The sequence below is a fragment of the Penaeus japonicus genome, unplaced genomic scaffold, assembly GCF_977035675.1.
Source record: "Penaeus japonicus unplaced genomic scaffold, GWHDUDI00000001_assembly GWHDUDI00000005, whole genome shotgun sequence".
Lineage (NCBI taxonomy): Eukaryota > Metazoa > Arthropoda > Malacostraca > Decapoda > Penaeidae > Penaeus > Penaeus japonicus.
Window position 1 is genome coordinate 22,601,804 of NW_028234407.1, and position 8,663 is coordinate 22,610,466.

Genomic DNA, 8,663 nt, shown 5'->3' on the forward strand with positions numbered 1-8,663 from the left:
GCACGCTCCCAGGGTTACTAGCAACATACACATTCCGGCGACGGTAACGTATACGGGATAAATGTAGGTTGCGTGGAACGGGCTGAGCGGGGTAAATGCATCAAGCTGTTGCAAAGTAGGCATCTGTTGAAAGTTTATACTAGGAAGAGAAATGTTATAGGATGGCAATGATACCGACATGGGTTGCAGGTAGGAGGTATTCATTGCAATCTTCCTTGTGTAGGTATGGGTAGCTGGAATAAATAAGGATAATGAAGTTAGTTCACATGAGGCTGGAAGAACAAAAGTACCTTGTAGAACAACATCAGGGTTATGCTTGTTACACATAACTGTAGTTGTAGTAGCCTTGAAGTACAGAGAGACCTGAAATTGTGAGGTAAGATTTTAGAGTAGAGTAGAACTGAATTCGTGCTTTAGAGGAAAAAGAGGCTTAACATTAGCAGAGGAGATATTGTGGAGAATAGGGCGTAAGTCATGTGGAGTAATGAGACTGGGAAGCACTTCGCCTGCTGTTGCTGAAATCAACGAGTTGGTTATTGAGTTAAGGTAGCCAGGCCGGAGAAATCAGCAATCGGCTAAAGCGAAATTTTTGATTTCCACATTGTTTGTTGTTCGTAAGACTAGCCCATGGTCCTCAACGAAGGCTCCTGGCACTGCGCGAAGCCTAGGGGGTAGGGCATGGCGGTCGGCAGACGCCAATGTGAAGAATGATAAGCCCAAGAGGAGTAAGGTCTGGAAGATAAAAATCAATTAGTGTTCGTCGGCCGGGGGAGAATAGTACTTGTGAGCAAGCTTTAGGACGTCGAAATGAGACCAAGATTGTTCACCTGACTGTATGCATTTAATGTAGGCCTTGTTGTTCTTTACACTAATTACTCTAAATGGACCTTCAAATCTAGGAGCAAGCTTTGACTTAATATTGAGTGGTTGGTTGACTTTTCTAAATACTAATGCTCCAACTTCAATGTCCTTGTGGCGGGCCACTTTGTGTTGAAATGACAGTATTTTATCTCTGGAATTAGTCAAATGCTTCTTTGTGATCTGAAAGATGGACTTGTTTCTACTTAGGAGATATTCAGCATAATTATCATTATATGAAGGAACTTGACTTTCATCAAAGAGGTCATAGGGTAGTCTTTTATCCATTCCATATAAAAGAAAATGTGGGGTATCACCTAAGGAAGAATGGAATGTACTATTAATACAAGACTGGATAGTCAATAGTGATTCATCCCATGTGTCCGATGTCGCATCAACAAGCGATCTCATTAATGAGAGGATGGAGGAGTTGAGCCTTTCTGTAATACCATTACTTTGTGGGCGGTAAGGGAGAATGTTAACACGAGTTACATTCATGATATCACATAACTTATCCATGACTTTGTTATGAAATTCAGTCCCGTTATCAGTTGAAAAATACATGAGGGCTGAATGTCTATGACAGAAGTCGTGAAAAGCATGTGCAACAACATTTGCTGTTTTGTTGGGCACGGGGACGAGTTCACAAAAACGAGTGAAGTTATCAATGAAGACTAAAATATAACGATTTCCATTGCGAGAAGGTAGAAAACCTGACAATGTGTCGCAAGAGACTTTCTGGAAAGGAAAGTCTGGAATGTCATATTTCAATGCAGGGGCTGGGTCATTGGTATTTCCTTTGTAATAAGGGCATTGCTTACAAGACTGAACATGCTTAGCAACTTTGCTAATAAGGTGTGGGAAGAAGAAGCGTTGCTGAGCTAAGTGTATTGCTTTATACTTACCACAGTGTGCAGCTTCTTTCGACTCATGGAAAAGAGGAAGGATTCGACCTTCAAGGGATTCAGGAATAATTACAAGTTTACGAGATGCCTTGAGCTTTCTTGTCCTATATCGAGACTTGTAGCAAAGTAGACCGTTAGCATCGAGGTAAAGTTGACTTACTCGAACATGTCTGCTAAGGGGAGGTCTTTCATTCCTTTCTAAAGCTTGAATTAAGGGGCCGTACAGATTATCATTGAAAAACGTATTTTTTTCGTTTTTTTATTTTTGCGCTATCCGGATCTCGTCCTCCGTGGGTGGGTCCATGGGAGGTACGGCTGGGGCAGCCAAGACCGGGGCGGTAACAGAATGAAAGGGGTCGGAACGGCGTCCATTAACATGTGCAGACCGGATCTCGTCCTTTGAAGGAAATTCAACGGTAGGCGCGGCAGTATTTGCCAAGATCGGTGCAATGTCAGAGAATTTCACCTTGCGGGAGGCAAAGGTGGGCGAGGAGCTAGATTCAGGCAGGTTGTGAGCGTCAGAGAGAGGAGCGCGTGATAGCGCGTCGGCAACATTTTGTTTCCCGGGTAAATAAACAATGGTGACGTCAAACTCTGCAAGAATTTCAATTGCGCGGGCGCGTCGTCCATGAGGGTCCCTACCCTTAAATATGGACGTGAGGGGGAATGTGTCCCCCCCCCCCCCCCCTCCCACCCTCACCCACTCAACACCTACCCCTATCAGTGTGCACTTCTATCTGATATCCCAAGATTAGCTCTCGAAAATGACGGAGGGCCCATGTGATACTGAGAAGTTCACGGTCCGTCGTGTGATAGCGTTTCTCCGCTGAATTGAGGCTGGCGAACGCGCAGCGGCCATAGTGCGCGACTTGCAAAAGCAATGGGCTGCGTTTTTTCCAGAATGGCCATGTTGGTCTTCTGGTGGAGTACTGCTCCGAGAGTAGGGCTCAGAGAGAGGAGCGAGAGTCCGAGTGGACTCCGAGAGGACCGAGAGCGAGGGGAGGACAGGAGAGCCGAGAGGGGCTCCGAGAGGAGGAGGAGTGAGGAGCGATCCCGAGAGAATTGCCGAGAGAGGGAGCAGAGAGGCAGCAGAGAGCAGAGGAGAGGCAGGCGTGCTCCGAGAGAAGAGAGGGGAGAATCCCGAGGTTTGAGGCATCAGTGGTGAGGACAAAAGGCAAATTGAAATCGGGGAAGGCTAAGAGTGGAGCCTTAATTAGTCGTGATTTAAGAGTTGTAAATGCGGCTTTTTCCTCGTCTGTCCACTGCCAAGTTGTATCCTTTTTAAGGAGATGGTTAAGCGGTGTCGCGATGGACCCGTAACCTTGAATGAACGGCCTGTAAAAACCTGAAAGGCCTAAAAATGACTTCAATTCCTTCTGGTTCTTAGGTGTTGGAAAGTCGGCAATGGCTTTAACTTTTGAATCATTAGGTGCAATACCTTTAGATGACAAGGTATGGCCTAAGAATTCTAACTTAGACTTGAAGAACTGACATTTGCTAGGTTGAATACATAATCCTGCAGTTGATAGCCTATTGAAAACCTGGCGCAATTTTTTCTCGTGTTCAGAGAGGGAGGGTGAGCAAATTAAAATATCATCTAAATACACGAAGACCTGATCATTAATTAATCCTGATAGTACAAGTGACATTAATCTGCTAAATGTGAGAGGGGAATTGCGAAGGCCAAAAGGGCATACTAAAAATTCAAAGTGTCCCATATGAGTCGAGAAAGCCGTATATGGCACGCTTTCAGGAGCCATAGGAACTTGCAGGAAGCCTTTAGCAAGGTCAATAGTAGAAAAAATATTATTAGAGCCAAGGTCTTGCAACAACAATCTAAGATTAGGAATTGGGAATGGTTCTGGCACTGTTACTTTATTCAACTTGCGATAGTCGACCACTGGCGCCCCCCCTAATTCCTGGCGGGCGGAAAGTATTATCCTTCTTTGGAACAAGGAGGAGGGGGGAGGCCCAGGGCGAATTGCTTGGTTGAATAAGATTCATGTCTAACATTGTTTTAACTTCCTTTTCCAAGGCCTGTCGCTTCGAATGAGGGATCTTATAACTCGGTATGTACGAAGGCTTAGCATCAGGCTCGAGGGTAATGGAGTGTTGAAGCAATGTTGTTTTTCCGATAGGACGGTCCTTGGTTGGCAGTACGCTTGGGAATTCTTTAAATAAGTTATTCAAAATATCATATCCTTCATGAAAATCTAAATTTTGCTTCAGAACATGATCAGAGCTCTGCTCATCAGGGGAAGATGATGTTGCAGAAAAAACAGGGGAGGGAACAGGTAAATCAAATTCGCAGATAGGCAAGTCTGTGAATTCATAAGATATTACAGGTACACCAGCGTTAATAGTCAATGGGGCCGGGGTAAGATTAAATACATGCACCTGACATCTATTATTAGTGATATTATACAAGGAAGGTAATGTTGCACAACCTTTTACTCGTATATTATCAGGTAATATCAAAGCAGTACCATTCGCCGAAGGACAAGAAACGTCTATCAGTAGATCATGAAATGCCGGGATAGTAGTGGTAGCACTAGCAACAAACTTAGGAGCATTATCATTAGCGGTCCAAGATTTCGCACAGTCGTCAACGTGTTTTGCGCGCGAAGGTTTGCGTGATGCGGGTGCGCGCGCAGCGAGAGGAGAGGTGAAGCGAGGGCGGGTGGGAGGGGTAGGGGGTGGTGGGGAGGAGAGGATGGAAAGTGAGGTGTAGTCATGGTGTGACTATGGTCATGTGTGACTTCATAGATTGCCTTTGTGGGTGTGAAGGGGTCAGCATGCGTCCATAGGCAAGAGGGAGTCCTTAATAGGTAATTCTGACCATTAAAAGTAATGCTATTACTCTGAGGATGGAGGGAACTGGAGTAAAATTAGATTCTACAACGACAAACTTGTGAGCAAAAATTTCACTAACAAGAGAAATGTTAAGGACTTTGCTGCCTAAAGCTGATACCTTATCTCCTGTTATCCCGCAAATGGTGGTTTGACTCGGTTGCAAATCTAATGATAATTCAAAATTCCGCAAGGTATTCAAGGAGACCACAGAACAAGAAGATCCGGTGTCTAAGAAGAAATATGCAGGCTTGTCATTCAATATAGATGGAAGCAAAGGCGGTTGAGTGATATCATTAGGGATGCAACTAGTTGAGACAATGTGATGTGTTACCGGTATTGTCCTTGTAGTGTTGCTGTGTCTGGGTGTTTTTGGCTTTTCCCTAAAAAATGGCGGTTTGCTTGGCGTTGCTGGAGCAATCTGTAAGTTTGATCCCACACATGGTCAGGGAACGACCGAGCAGTGAGGTCAAGGGTGTGAGCGTGTGCCAGTGATAGGGACAGTAAACGTGTCGAATAACATGGAGTCGGGCACCGATGATCTTTTGTACAACAATTAAAAAAACACTTGATCCCTGTCCTGGTGCCCAATTTCGCCCCCCCCCCCCCCCCCCCCCCCCCCCCCCCCCCCCCCCCCCCCCCCCCCCCCCCCCCCCCCCCCCCCCCCCCCCCCCCACCCCTTGACACAAGGTTGTTTTAACGGTCTGGGTACATGAGTGAGTTAGATGACGGAGGGGGAGGTGGAAGCGAGTTTTTATGTCCCATATTATATTCTGTGAGGGGAGGTTTGTCTCGAGTGTTGTGTTTTCGTGTCATGGGTGTGAAAAAAAGAAAAGCGGTTAGGGTTTGCGTTGTGGTTTTTTTGGTCCGTTTGGTTGTTTGTGTTTATTTGTGTTACGGCAAGGGTGTGTTGTCTTGTGTGGTCGTGTTTGCCTTAGTACCGTGGGAACGCCTGCATTGACTGATACTGCGGGAGCCTTCTCTTCTGATTGACTTGGCAAATTTTTCCCGCCGGGTAACTTCAGTAAATCCCAGTATCTTCACAGGGGTTCCCAAACTTTGCTCTTGTACAGAAGTAGTAAAGAAGCAACTAGGATAGATTTGACCATATACGTCATAGAGGAGACGTGATGTTCGTTGAACAACGGATTGATGTGGGAAGTCATGGTGAGTGGGGAATACTCCTAACCCATTTTGAAACACTTGACGTAGAACCCGAAGCTGATTGATAAAGTATCGAAATGGTCTTCTTCGACAAGGAAGCAGGCTTTAATTGAATAAGTCATTCGCCTGCAACTGAATATGGTGACTTTACATCCAAGTATTCATTGAACGAAAGATCTAAATATATCCTGAAGAAACTCCAACTGCGCAATTCGGATGGCAGAGATGTCTTAAATAGAATGTGCGTTAGAGAGTGCAGAACGCGTTGGATTTGAACGTGACTTTGCGCCCCAACCTTCTGTAGGTCAGCTCTCTAAACGTGAGGTACATCCTCAGCCGCGTTTACGCATTTATTGAACCGAAAGAGGTCATCTCTAGACATTCTACCTTGGATATCAGATCATAGATTCAACATTTTCCAAGAAATCTATCAACCATAATGGACGAGCCATCAATTTTCTGTACGCCCCCCCCCCCCCCCCCCCCCCCCCCCCCCCCCCCCCCCCCCCCCCCCCCTCATATTGAATGTTTGATGAGGTTGGAACGTCATGTTGGAGAAGGGGGGAGGGTGGGGGTCAGGTCAGAGGATGTGGGCTCAGTGGTAGAAATTAGCAGTTGAGGTGTTAGTGTGGGGGTCAGAGTAAGAATGATGCGGAAACGGGACGGCGATGGGGAGAATGGGAAGGTACAGTGAATGCCAACCCTAAGACAAATTTTCGGTAGTTTCCCCTCCTCTCTCCCCGCTGAGATTTCTGACTACAACACTTTACCACTTCGATTGACCAATAATTCCACTCTACATGAATAGGATGGAAACGCGAGCTTGACACTTAAAGAAATCCCAGTCACTTCACAATAAGAGAAGAAAGAAAAAAGAGAAAAAAATAACGGAGTGGGTAACATCAAGGCACAACACTAAGGTGTGAAAAACAATTAAGAGTAAGAAAAATGACACGAGGGATATCGACCTTAGTCGCAACTAAACCTTCATTACCGATGTCTTCGTCCTGTCTGATACAACTGTGATGTCGACTGTTTGCTGTGGGACACTGAAAAAATTGACATTCGCGATGCTCACACACTACGTGGCGCTACTCAGCTATGAAGATTAGATTGTACCATATAGTATTGCGAAAAAAAGAGAAGACGCATGAGGTTCTTATCGTGCTGCTCCATGCTCTCTCGAGACTCTGAACGCTCTAGCCACCTAGAGTTATGTGGGGACAATGGGCATATAAGATTACTCTAATATCCACACATAGAGAAATATACCGGATTGGTTATGGGGGGTGTCAAACAGCCCAGCAGCTGAGCATACAATAACAATATATTATAACGGTTCAATAATATGACACGATATAATATATGAGTGATGAGATATTATATATATATAGTAATGATGATAGTTCATATATGATAAGTATATAGTGATGATATATATAGTATCTATATGATATAAGAGTATATATACTATAGGAACTGGATAGACAAGAAATGAACGTCTTGGAAATAAAGATCAAGATTAGCACTAGTTCACAATCGCAGCCTAGATGCAGGAAGCAAGTGCGAATAGTTGTGTTTGGTGATTAAGGTCAAGGACCTCGAGTGACTTCGCTATCGTCACCATGCTATGTATATCTCAGGACGGCTCGCTAGGCGGGGCGATGAGCCGTCTACAGGAAGTAGGCGTAGCTGTCCCAAGTGTCAGCTGTAGGTCGCGATTTCCTGATTGGCTGACTTCGGGTCATCATAATTCATAGGTCGTGAGCGACCCTCGAGTCAGCCTTTGAGGGTGATATTCCTATGATGGGGAGATGAACAGAATTTCTAGAAGGGCTAAAGTTGCAGTTTCTGCCTTTAGCGAATCTTTGCCCGATCCCTGCTCACGGGAATATACGAAATCCGATAATTGTGAAGGTCACATCTGCTGTGTATTGTAATTTTGATCATGTATCTCAGGTCAGACATATGCTCTGTTAGGCCGTTAAAAATTAATACTTTCATATTCGCCCATACCATGCTACCACAACCTACTACCAAAATACGTCCCAAATTGGTAAGTAAATATAGTAGGGAAGCTTTATACTTAACTGAGGATAGAAACCTTGATCATAAGGAACTCTATAAAGAGTGTATACGAAGAGAACAGCAACATCCCGGCAGATTCTTAGATAAGCACAATACGCGCTACCATGCTACCCCAAATCGTCCCATTTGTAAGAAATAAAGTAGGAAGCTTATCATAAAGAAGATATAGAATTCCTGATCCAGGGGAATAACTCCTATAAGAGTGGTATACGAAGAGACAGCAACCATCCGCAGATTCTTATTAATGTGCACCAATTTTTTTTACTAAAACAGCAACGGAATTGTGCACGCATGAGCAGAGTCCTCCGAGATCAGCCTAACCGGGAAATTACAGGTTTAACACAAAACTCTGGGAGGTGTGCTCTTCTGCATCCGTCAATATCATAACTTGAAAAAAAAGTACAAGTACCTGGCGCCTATACCATGGCTTTAGAGAGGGAAGCGGGGACGTAGGGTAGAAGGCGGTTAAGAAAATAATAATTTAATACGAAATAAATATAGTTCGATATATGAGAAGGAAAATAATTCGTGGAACAAGGAAAAAAACATAAGTTAGTAATATATCGAATATTGTATCAAATGGTTTTTTATGTTTGTTTTTTTTTTTTGCAAATTTGATTATTATTATTAAGTATTATTATTTATATATTTTTTTTTAATTTGATTTTTTTTTTTTTCTTATAATATTATATGGCATGAGGGTAACTGGTATATGCATTAACAGAATCATGGTATGTTTATACTTGCTTGTTCTTTTCAATGCAACTCGCACCTGTACTGTGATGCACATAGCACGCT